Below are 12,640 nucleotides of genomic sequence, written 5' to 3' on the forward strand. Positions count from 1 at the left end.
GATATATAAATGGCACGAGGTACATCTACAACCAGGGTTCCATGGAATCCTAGGGATTCTTCAGAGATTGCTATGGTTTCCTTGAGCAATGAGCACATTCTGCTACTCAGATAAGTTCCCCCGACACCATTGCTATTTTTAGCTATCTGTAAGGGGGTAATACACCCCAATGACCACAAGTGTAAGGAGCATCCTTCTCACTGACCATCACACTAATGCATCAAGAATTGTAGGGATAGTAACTTTTAGCAAGGGTTCCTGAGACTGGAAAGGTATTTCAAGGGTTCCTCTGTGTTGATAAGGTTGAGAAAGGCTGTCCACAACATTTAAAAGACATGAAGTAGCTGAATAACTGTTTCAGGAATGGCCATTATGGGCCTGGTGAGATGTTTATTGGGCATAATATTATCTCTGACTGGTGTGTAGCAAGTTAATCATGGATACAGAGATAATACAAATGAGCACTTGATCCCGAGAGACAGCAGGTGGCTCCAGATCACCTATTGGACCTCCTTCAGTATTGCTTAGACCATTCTCATCTAGGATTCTGTGAAGCCCTAGGGTTGAGTTTCATAAGGGTTCCTTAAGTTGTTGCTATTTGGCCTCCCATCTGATGGTGCCTGGAAAGTTTTGGGGCCAACGCCACTTGGCAGAGCTAACTGATCTTTTTACCTATCTGTAAGAGGATGTTCTGATCACCAATGTAGAGAGAGATTTTTTCCACCAACCTCTAATTTAAGAGTTATTCTTCCCACTGACTGCTGATTAATTTGTTTTAGCAGGGGTTCCTTGATATCTGAAATTTTATTTAAGGGTTCCTCAGGGTTAAGAGGGTTGAGAAACGCTGGCTTAGACAGCTATGATGGTAGCTGATTCCCATGAGGTCCTTTTTGGTTTTTAATGTCTCAGAGATAGATACAGCATTATGTAAATGCAATTTCTTGTATTGAGATTGTTTCTGTTTGTTTCCACTTCGATTGTTCATAATGTGTATTTATGCAATACTCCCTGCAATGGAATTCTCAAAAAATGCTGAGTTAAAAAAATAAAGATATATACAGTAAATGCAAGCATACAAATAATGGTGGGGAATTAATATTATCTTTATCACCAGAAATAGTAATATAACTTGCCAAAAAAAAGTATTGAAAATAAGCCAAAACATTCATGACCTCGTGTGTCAGGTTCCTATGGTAGTGAGCCTATGTAGAAGGCCAACTCTGGGTTCCCCAGGGTGCGGAGTCTAAGTCCCAGCCTGCTTTTTTATCAGGGCCCCTGATGGTAGGTATGGACTTGCAGCAGACTGGAAGAAGGACACGCCCCCCTAGGTACACCCAGTTGAAGATGCGGAGACCACTCATGTGTGTACAGATGGCAGGAGGCAGGAAGAGGATCTGGGGAATGAGCCGAGGTCAGGCCATGCGTTAGGCAGGCAAACACGGTAGATGAAGCTGGGGCTGGTATATGGAAAGTCAGACACAGAATAAGTAATACGCGGGAAAGCAGGAGCACAGAGAAACTAGGAAGTTGCTCAGGCAACGCCAGCTGCACTGAGCATGTCAATATTTAGAGAAGCAGACTGGGAGGCGGACCAGGAAGTGATAGAAGGGAAAATAATATAAATCCACAGTAGAGCAGGTGACCCATAAGTGAACACAGAAGCCAGCAGCACATGTGAGTAGAAGCACAGGTCTAGCAGAAACACTGCAGCAAGGAGGTAAGAATTTCACAAGCAGGAAACTGCAATCTAGACCGTGACAGTGTGGCAAACAGACGCTAACAAAAAAAATAACAACATATGCATTATTACAAGACATCAGCAGACTGCAAAATGGCAAGGGTGGTTTTAAAAAATCCAATGAGCTTACTTTTTAAAAAATTATGATAAAGATAGACTACGAAAAATATACTGTAGTGTGTTAAGATAAACATAAACTGTCTTCACAGATGGTCTATATACTATATTTATCGGTTGAGTGACAAAAATGTTTGATAAAGGCAACATGACCCAAAGCCCAACTTAAATTCTTGCATGCAAGAGGTCCCTGAAATTTTTTAGGTGAATTTATAGCCATAATTTAAATCTCCACATTTTTTTTTTTTAGTGTTGGATGGAGTGGGGTGGATTAGAACCTCTATCAGATCACCACTGGAAAGGTTCACCTTCTCTATTGGTTCGGAGGACCACAGAAGGTGATGGGAATTTCAAAAGTTTTGAGTTGTCTCAGGAACAGAAGGTGAAGGGAAATTTTCCATCTGGGACACCTGTTCTGTGAAAGCTGGAGGTGATATCCCCTTACCCGCCTTACCCTTTGCCAGTATATGATAAGATATGTATTAGATATAAGATATGTATAAGATGTAGGGACATCTTCAAAGAAATTAACAACTTCTGGTGGTTTAATAGTTATAACCCACTGGAGTGCCCTTTTAATTTACTTTGTTTAAGTAACAGTTCAGCTATTTCCGTGGTTATTCTGCCCTCTATGCTATACCATAGTGGTGTCCAAAGAGAGATGGGGGTAAGGAGCTCGATCCAGATCCTCAGCTATTACAAGGTTTCATCAGTTATGCCTAATTCTTCAGAAGCTCTCCACAAAGCAGGGCCCCCCCTTAGAAATACGGGTCACCAAATTAGAAAATCCACTTGAAAAACCAAAACAAGCAACAAACATCAAGCAACAAAGTATCATTGGTGGTCAATATTCTTGACATAGGAGACCCCCAAAATCACCAAAGGACCACACATACTATTCAGTGAATGTAATGCTACAGAAAGGTGTCAGAGACTGCAAACTTGCAATAGCAGATGGACAGCAGACATGATATTGTCTGACAGACATGAGACTGCTAGAGATCATTGCTATTGTAGTCCCTTTAAAAATCAATGCATCCACATTTGTGTTCCCCTAAATATAACCTTTTAGGGGGATACCATTTATTGGATAATTTAAAAAAAAGTTAGACCTTGAGGGACACACTAATGGCCAAAGGGCCCTTGCCCCAGATTGGGCAGCAGAACCAAAGATTCTATGTAGCAATGCCAAGTTAGCTATGCAAATGAACAACTTCTCAAACTTGTATATGCATTGGCAGGCCTTAGGGCCCCTGTTTGCCGAAGCCTAGATCTTCCATTGGAGCTGGTATTGGGATAGGAACATCTGAATTCCTCTACAATAAAGAGGAGATGACTGGTTAGACTTTGCTAATATTTCAGACTCTTAGAAAAGTACAATATATTAGAGTGCCTTTAATTACAAAAAATTTTTTAGCTTTGGAATGTGAAGGGTTAGAACCTCTCTCAGGTCCCTACTGGGAAGATCCAGCCTCTCTATTGGTCCTAAGGAACATTTTCTCCTGTACAAATGGGATGTCCCATTGCTTTAGAGAAATGTTATCTTACTTCCTGCTGTGTAACCAGGACAAAAAGCAAGAAAAAGCTCACGCACAGGGCTCAGACACAAGATGAACTGACAGTGGTTGTAACTATTCTCTACTCTGTCCAAAACTGAAATGTATGGGCTTTAGATATATTCTGTCACTTTTCCTAAATAATTTCTTCAAAGCCAACCGACAACTCCTCATCAACTATGTGTAAGCTCTGATGCCATCTGATAGGGAGCTTTTACAGGGTTGAAGATGTCCACTCTTAAATCATGTGACAGTGTGGCCTACCAATTACCCACTTAGCCCCAAGCACTGCATTGTGGGAGGAGGTCACATGTTCCCCTACACCCAGAAGGACCAGTTATTCTGTGGCTGCACCCTGAGCTCTCTTCCTTCTGTAATTACTCCTAAATAGCTCACTAATGTTGCACTTTCTGAAACCTGATTGATTTACTGACCGGGAGAAAAATATGATCAGGTGATTGAAAAGATTGTTCAGTGAGCCATACTGATCATATTAATCTTTCTATTGTCTTATGATCGGCTTTTCTGTCCAAACGAACAGAATAATTTTGATGGAATCTATTGGTTTTGCTCAAAATGAAGTGATGACTCAGTATGTCTCTTTTCGAGAATTCATAGACCCAATCCTGAATCTGTGATGGGCCACTTTTACTCCAAAAATGTGAAAGATTGTATCAAATACCATAACTTTCCTTTCTTGGCATCAATCCATGGCAGGATTCTACCAGTTGTTTGCTACCATGTTGGCTCCAGGAAAATTGTATCAAATGGTTACCATGATTTTCTTGTTCTTGTGGCAATTCCTGGCAGCATACTATCACATGTATGCCATGATGTTGTTGCCAGGAAAATGGAAAATTGTAAGTACTACAATTACTAATTTTGTTTTCCTGGCACCAATCCTTCGCAGCATGCTACCGTATACAGTATCTCACGAAAGTGAGTACACCTCTCACATTTTTGTAAATATTTTATTATATCTTTTCATGTGACAACACTGAAGAAATTACACTTTGCTACAATGTAAAGTAGTTAGTGTACAGCTTGTATAACAGTGTAATTGTACTGTTCCCTCAAAATAACTCAACACACAGCCATTAAGCATTTGTATATACTGTAGATATGCAAAGATTTATAAGGAAAGTCAATAAAAAAACATTATATGGGAAAAGTGGACAATAATGATAGCAGTAGCTACTTACACAGTGGGCTCAAAAATAAATCCACCTTCAACCCCAAAATGTGGGTCAAACCACTTTGTGGATACCTTTAAATCACTTGTAGAACAGGATGTACAATGCATAAAGAAAAAATGGAACAGACCCAAGAAGGACATATGGGCGAGAATTCAGGAAATAGAGAAAAGGAAAAAATGTGGTAATTCGTCCAGCAGAGAAAGGGGAGGGGGGGATTGTGGTCCTTAACAAAGAGGACTACTATAGGAAACTTAACAAACTGGTACACAACACAGAAACCTACGAAAAAATGAAAAGCAACCCTTTAAATAAGTACAGGAACAAATGTAAGAAATATTTTAAAAGAGGACATAAAAAGGGAATTCTTGACAATAAGGAGTATTGATATCTCTTACCAGAAGCACCCAGGCTACCTATCATATATCAATTTCCCAAGATCCATAAGAATGCTGCGATACCTCCAGGAAGGCCCATCATAAGTGGGATAGATTCCCTTTTTTCACGCATAGGGGAATACATTGATGTATTCCTGCAACCGATGGTACAAAAATACCCATCTTATTTACTGGATAGCAAACATCTTATAAACTTATTGGAATCCTTGACAGTAGAGGGGGAGGTCCTTCTGGCCCCTGTCAATGTGGAGTCCTTGTACACCATTGGCCAGGAGGATGCCCTATGTGCAGTGGAATGGGCGCTAGTTGAACAGCACTCTATCAACAATGAACAACGCAGTTTCATCTTGAAGATATTAAAGCTGGCCATGGGTAGCAACTATTTTTGGCATCAAGGATCCTACTACCGGCAACATAGAGCGGTTGCAATGGGAGCAAAGTACGCTCCAAGTGTGACCAACCTGTTTTTAAGTAAATAGGAAGATGAAGACATTTTTGGTAAAATGAGAAAGGAAATATGTATGTACAGAAGGTTCATTGATGATATTTTTATTCTCTGGAAAAGCTCGGAGGAATCACTAAAAGAGTTTTTAAGAGAAATTAATGTCAATGCTTATAACATCAAATTTACTGGAACTTGGGATAAAAAATATATACATTTCCTGGACCTCACTGTATATAAAAAGTCCAACCATCTATATACCAAGATTTATTTTAAATCTACAGACTGAAATGGGTACATCCTGGTCCATAGCTGCCATCACCCTAGTTGGATCAAAGGTATACCAAAAGGACAGATCATGCGTATACAGAGAAATTGTAAGGAGGAGAAGGATTTTGAGGAACAGACCAAGGTGCTGGTCAACAGATTTAAAGAAAAGGGATACAAACACCAGGTCTTACACAAAGTAAGAGAGGAGGTAGCTAGAATGGATAGGAGATCACTATTGAGCGACAAAAACCAAATAGTGGATGACTCCTCCCTAACCTTCATCACAGATTTTAACATCAGATATAAGGAAGTAGAACACATCATACGTCAACACTGGCCCATTCTTCTAAGGGATGAACAGTTAAAAAGCCTTCCCGCCGAATATGCCTAAGTGTGTGTACCGTAGAGGCCCAAATTTAAGGGACAGACTGGTTAAAAATGTATCCGATCCCCCAAAAACATTAACCCCATTTTTAGACCACAAATAATTATTTTCTTGTGGAAGGTGCAAACCTTGTAAAACTATTAAAAATAGAGAAAGGAAGGTTCTGAAATTTCACTCCCAAGTCACTAAAAACGAATATAAGATAACAAAATGAATCACATGCCAAAGTACCCATGTTACATATATGTTGTCCTGCCCATGCGGTTTACAATACATTGGCCGCTCTACGAGACAACTAAGAGTGAGACTGGGGGAACATATTGATAACACCAGGAAGGGGTTCAGATACCATAGTGTATCAAATATCTTTCGGTTAGTACATAAAAGGGACCCCACCCTAGTGTCCTTTTGTGGAATAGACAAAATAGAACCCAAGTGGAGGGGGAAAAATATGAGGATAGCGGTATCCCAAAATGAGTCTAAATGGATCTTTGAATTATGTACAATGCAGCCCAAAGGTATAAATATTGATATGGATATAAATTGTTTCCTATCCAACCCATAGGTAAACCATTCAACACACCTTGATAATATAGGGAGGTACTGCATAACTATTAGAATTTATTTTAGGTATACTTAGTAAGGTTAATATAGGTTTTAGTGGTTATACATTAATATGAGCCATGGGTAATTTATATATATATATATATTATAATGGAGTAATAATAAAAGCTTTCAGGTGGTATAGTATTGAAATCATGTAAAAAAGAATAGCCCATTGGGATGACGTAGCTCACCCGTGTTGTAGTGTAGAATCTGCATTGAGTGGCCCCTCATATAATTATGACATTTCTTGTACCTATATGAATTTTAACAACCTAAAATTTTAACACTTCTAAATACAGGTTATCAATATTGGTATCGGGGCATGGTTATTTGTTTTAATTGTTTTACATGTAGCACTACTCCCTTGGGAGCTACTGGTGACAGGTTCCCCTGGGTTACCCATAGCAACAGCACAATAGTATAGCGACTTTAAAGTGCTTGGCTCAGTCAAGAAACAGTCTAGGGCAGGCATGTCCAACCTGCGGCCCGGGGGCCACATGCGGCCCAGAACCGCATGCAATGCGGCCCACTGCCCCCTGACAATTTTTATTTTTTGCTGGGGAGGAAGGAATTAGAGTCGGGGGCACGGCCCCAGCTGCTTCCAACTAACTGTAGGCAGAGGCTGCCTCGGAGGGGATCATACACTAATTGTGTTAAATTAGTGCTGGGGGAGGGGGGGCCCAGTAGCGCACGTAGGGCGCGGCAGCATTTTTTTACTTATATACCTTAACTAAAGTATATATTTTATATGCGGCCCGAGAAAATTTCTCTACACTGAATGTGGCCCAGAGAAGCCAAAAGGTTGGACACCCATGGTCTAGGGGTTTTGGTTTTTGTGGTTTTATTGAGAACTTGGATAGGAAAAGGGAATGAGTGGGATACTCCAACTTGAACAACTATGCACAATTTGCTGGGATGTTTAGATATAACTGGGTGCGGCAAGGCCGCTGCTTCACCATGTCACTATCAGTGAAGAAGAAATTTACTGAACTTGTATTACTCTGTGCATCGCTCTTCAGGGCCCAACTAGGCACCCCCTTTATCCCTATTCTTCAGGGTCCTACACGGCACCCGCTTTATTGTAATTCTCTACGTGTTTGCTAGCTTCTTGATCCCCTGACTTCACTGGAGTGGTCCCCCTTCCTGGGCCAGACCCTTTGGCAAGTCCCTGAGTACTCACGGACGCTGTTTTTCCTGAGAGACTCTGCCAGCAACTCCACCGTCAGCTACAATGGATCCTCTGCAGCTCAGCTCCACACCTAGTTCACTAGGCCGACCACCTAAGACCACCTTCCTCACACACTGCAGAAGGAAAACCAGCTGTCTGCCTCCTCCTGGCACTCTGCTTCCCGCCAAAGATGCCCTGTCATATCCCCCCTCCGTATTTAAGGTCAATCCCAGGATGCATTGCAGGAATGCCCTCCCACTGGGACTGCCATAAAACATGATGTGTCACTGGCTGGGTTTCGACTCCATCGGCTCCCGGGAAACTCCTGTGCGCATTAAAGATTATATCCAGGAGACCATAGCCGATAGTATACATCTGGTTGCTAGTGCAAGTATGCCTAGGAGCGAGCCTAAGACCAATGCACTCATGAGCACAAACAAGTGTCACCTCTGGTACTGGAAATATCCTTGAGAGCATCATTTGAATTGGAAAAGTTTTCCAAACACTTGTTAGCTTTTTAACTTATAGATCCATATATCATGGCAATAAAGGAGGCCATAGAATGGGAGCAAGACTCTCAGCCTCCAGAAAAGATAAAAAGATACTTTCCAAACCTGAAAACATAAAAAAGCAGGGAGCGATGTTTCCGTTTATGATGGAGATCTGCCAATTGTTTGAGGAGAAATGGGAAAGGCCAGAGAAGAAGACAAATGCCCAAAATTGATTTGAAAAATTATATCTATTTAGGGCCACAGATGCCAATTTCTGGGAGACACTGCCAGGAGTGGACGCAGCCTTGCAGCGCCTAGTGAGGCAGGTATCTCTTCCCTTAGAGGACTCCACCACCTTTAGGGACCCAATGGATAGATGAGCAGATGACAATTTGAAGAAAATCTATTGGTTCGCAGGTGCAGCCTGCCGTCCTACCATATCGCTAACCTCCATCTCAAGAGCCTTAAAGTTTTGCGTCACAAACTTGGAGACAGCACTGAGATCAAGAGTGGAGACAAGCAGAATTATTATGGCGCTGGAGGAACTAAATATGACACAGGCTTTTCTGGCAGAAGCATCCATAAACCTCGTAAAGTTGCTAGGAAGGCTCATGGCGCACTGTGACAGCGAAAAGGGCCCTTTGGATACGGCATTGCACGGCAGACAGCGCATCAAAACAGGTGCTTTGCAATATCCAATATAATTGCCAAAATACTCTTTGGTAAGAAGACCTTAGAAGAGGCAATTAAATGGTTCACTGAAGGGAAGACAGGTCTTTTACCACAAAGGCAGCCATCCTTTTGCCCAGGACAGACTGATTTTAGGAGGGCTCGAGAGGCGAGATCATAAAAACCTGGCCAGGAATATGCTAGGAGCTAATAGAAAGGAATACAGAGCTCCTTTTAAGGGGTGAAAAACCCGGGGCAGCCCAGATGGCCAAAAGAGCCAAAAAATATTTTTGACAGTGTAACTGTCCAACTCCTCCAGGTGGGCGCCAGGCTGACATCCTATTGGAGGCTATGGATGGAAAATAACAGGGACCAATGGGTCCAGAAGACAGTAAAGTGGGGCTAAAAGATAGTATTTCAAGAAAAACCACTGAATGTTTTTGTCCAGACAGAATGGCCACAGGACCTGAGGAAATGAGAATACTTACTTGAATATGTAACCGAATTGCATCATAAGAATGCAGTTTCACGGTTCCACTGGAGCAGCAGGAGAAATGTGTTTATTCCTAGATCTTCTTGGTGCCTAAAGCATCAGGGGACCTCAGACCAGTCCTAGACCTGAGATCTTTGAACCTATTTATCGAACCCCAAGAATTCAAGATGGAATTTTATCAGTTATACAGCCAGAGGACTAGCGGATATCAATCGATCTGGGAGATGCATATCTACAAATTACAATCAACAAGCACCACAAGAGATACCTGAGAAGAAGACCATTATCAACTAGGATGCTTGCCCTTCGGGATCAGCACTGCTCTCAGAGATTTCTCCAAGATTCTATTAGCCACCATTGTAAACATTTGTCTAAAGAGGTTAAAAATCTACCATTACTTTGACGATATCCTGGTAGTGGCCCAATCAAACGAATAACTGGCGCAACAGCTGACCAGGTGTTACAGATCTTCACCCATTTTGGCTGGCTTATAAATACTCAAAAGAGCCATTTAATACAATCCCAGGAGATGGAGTACCTGGCTTGATATTCAACACACAGGAGGGACAGATTCTCTTGCCCAACCCACAAGGTGGCCGAGTTAATAATTTGTGTTGACAGCGTGATGAGATCAGCTGCACTTTCAGCAAGAGACTGCATGACACTCCTGGAGAAGTTTACGGCAGCAACACCCGCAGTGCCCTGGGCAAAGTTTCACACAAGAGCTTTCCAGATGTCTTTTCTAAGCCATTGGAACAGTGTATCTCTAGACCAGAGAAACTGTTTGCCAGCAAGAATCTACCATAACCTGGCATGATGAATATCGCCAGAGACCCTGTTGCGAGGCATGCTCCTCAGCCCAGGTTATTGGATCTTGGTAATCTCGGATGCTAGTCTCCGAGGCTGGGGGGCCCACTTTTTAGGGCAGGTGGCACGCAACAGAGACAAAACACTAATCTCCTGGCGTTGCAGGCAGCTTACCAAGCTCTGCTTACCTTCGAGAGGCTGATTCTTGGGGCCCGGGTTAAGCTAATGCTGGACAGCATTGGCCTATATAGTCCGACAAGGTGGAACCAAGAGCCTTCTATTATTACCAAGATTTTTGTCTGTGTCGAGGCACATCTGGAGGCCTTAACAGCAGCCTACATTCCAGGCAAACAGAATTGCATTGCAGATCAGCTGAGTTGGAGGTTTCCCAGCAGCAGCGAATGGCCAGTCAACAGGCGCTACCTGGAATGGTCTTTTGCAAATGGGGGATGCCCTCCATAGACTTAATGGGAACTCCAGAGAATGCACAGGTGCCAACATTTTTGACAAGGTTTAGAGACAGCGAAGCAAAAGCACAGGATGCCTTTTCAAGTTTGTGGAATCTTCCCCTTACATACATCTTCCCTCCTGCTTCTCTGATATTGAGGACTTTTTTGAAGATTGAGAAGGAAGGGGCCCATGCCATCTTAATACTGCTTTTCTGGTCTCGAAGACCGTGGTTTTCGCTTCTATTACAGATGGTGTCAGCCCTGCCAATATCTCAGTGGAGCCATCCAAATCCAGAGAGACTGCAAATAACGGCATGACTCTTGAATCGGCCAGATTGCGGTCGCAGGGCCTCTCAGGAGATGATGTGATTACTGCACTATTGGGGGCAAGGGAAGCCTCAACAAATGCCACATATTCCAGAATTTTGGGGAAAATTCATAGACTTTTCTTCAAAACAAGGGTTCTCTCAGCTCGGGATCGCAAATGTGTTGGAATATTTGTAATCAGCTCTGAATATGGGCTTGGCCTACAACACAATCAAAGTGCAAGTGTCAGAATTGTCATCATTCACAGGCCACAAGTGGGCAGAAGAGCCCTTGATAAAACAATTGCTTAGAGCGACAATAAGAATTGGGCATAGTACTAGGGGCCCTGCTCCAACCTCCTTCCGTCCCCGCAGTAACATGTCCATTGTGGTTTATAATAGTTGAATTAACCTTTCTCACAGCCATTACGTCAGCGAGAAGAATGTCGGAACAAACAACCCTATTTTGCAGAAACCTGTTTTGCATCATTTTGGCAGGTAAAGGTATTCTGTGGCCCTCACCCGCCTTAACCAGTTTCATGTGAATCGGAAGTCGATATGACCTTAAATCACTGGATATGGTCAGCTTATTTACAACGTATCTACTTTACAAATATGTAAATCCAAAAGTTTACTCACTCTACCATTGGGACCAAAAAAAGAAGAGGTAGCATCAGCAAGGATCATAGCTACCTGGATCACCAGGACAATTAGCCTGGTGTGTAAACAACAGGGCCTAGCTCCTCCACAAGTGTTACAAGCTCATTCAATGAGAGGGGTGGCAGCCTCATAGGCAACACTCGCTAAAGTGTCAGTAGAAGACATATGCAGAACCGCCAGCTGCAGTTCCTGTGAGACCTTTGCCAAACACTATAGAGTCGACGTAGTATAAACGAATTCAACTATATTCGAAGCAGTAACGTTAGCACCCTTTTAGAGGAAATAAAAGGATTATTCATGAAGCATTAGGATGGCTTGTTTTTTATTTTTTGTTATCCTGCCCTAGATCAGCGAAGTTATATTCCAAGTATGCTGACGTGAGGCTGGCCAGGAAAACATAAATGATTTACCAATACTTACCGTAATTTTCCTTTCTTGGCTGGTCCTCACAACAGCACAACTTTTATTCCCTCCCTAGTGGCCTGTCATCGCTAAATATAGAACACAAAGGAAGGAACTCTTTTTTATTTTGCTAGGGGAAGGTGGTCCTGAGGGTTCGGAGGAGGATTAAACCCAGGTGCTGACAGGAGGACCGGCCAGAAAAGGAAAATTACGGTATGTATTGGTAACAATTTTCTGTTTTCCTGGTGCCAATCCACGGCAGCATACATGTGGTAATTGCCACTTTAAGGTATTTACACCAGTTGCAATGTATAAAAATAGACATAATTAGTTTGAAGTACATACGTGAACCTAAATTTGCGATTTGCATATATGTTTGGCATGGTTCAATAGTAAATTGCAGTTACTAGCTCCTACCATACTCTCACTTTTGGAGAAGAGAAGCCATCCTCTTCATGGTTAATTAATGAACTACATCTGTTTACAGCACA

General features: G+C 42.2%; 1 protein-coding gene and 1 pseudogene across 2 annotated transcripts in view; both read left to right on the top strand.

Annotated features, from left to right (window-relative positions):
• Positions 1-12,640, top strand: part of DUSP9 (dual specificity phosphatase 9) — a 114,517-nt gene that overhangs the window by 16,015 nt on the left and 85,862 nt on the right. The window lies entirely within an intron of this gene.
• Positions 8,413-9,214, top strand: LOC309560602 (lamina-associated polypeptide 2-like; annotated as a pseudogene). The gene has a single exon. The product of its transcript is annotated as a lamina-associated polypeptide 2-like (transcript).

Source organism: Pelophylax lessonae, assembly GCF_965119305.1.
Source record: "Pelophylax lessonae genome assembly, chromosome: 7".
Lineage (NCBI taxonomy): Eukaryota > Metazoa > Chordata > Amphibia > Anura > Ranidae > Pelophylax > Pelophylax lessonae.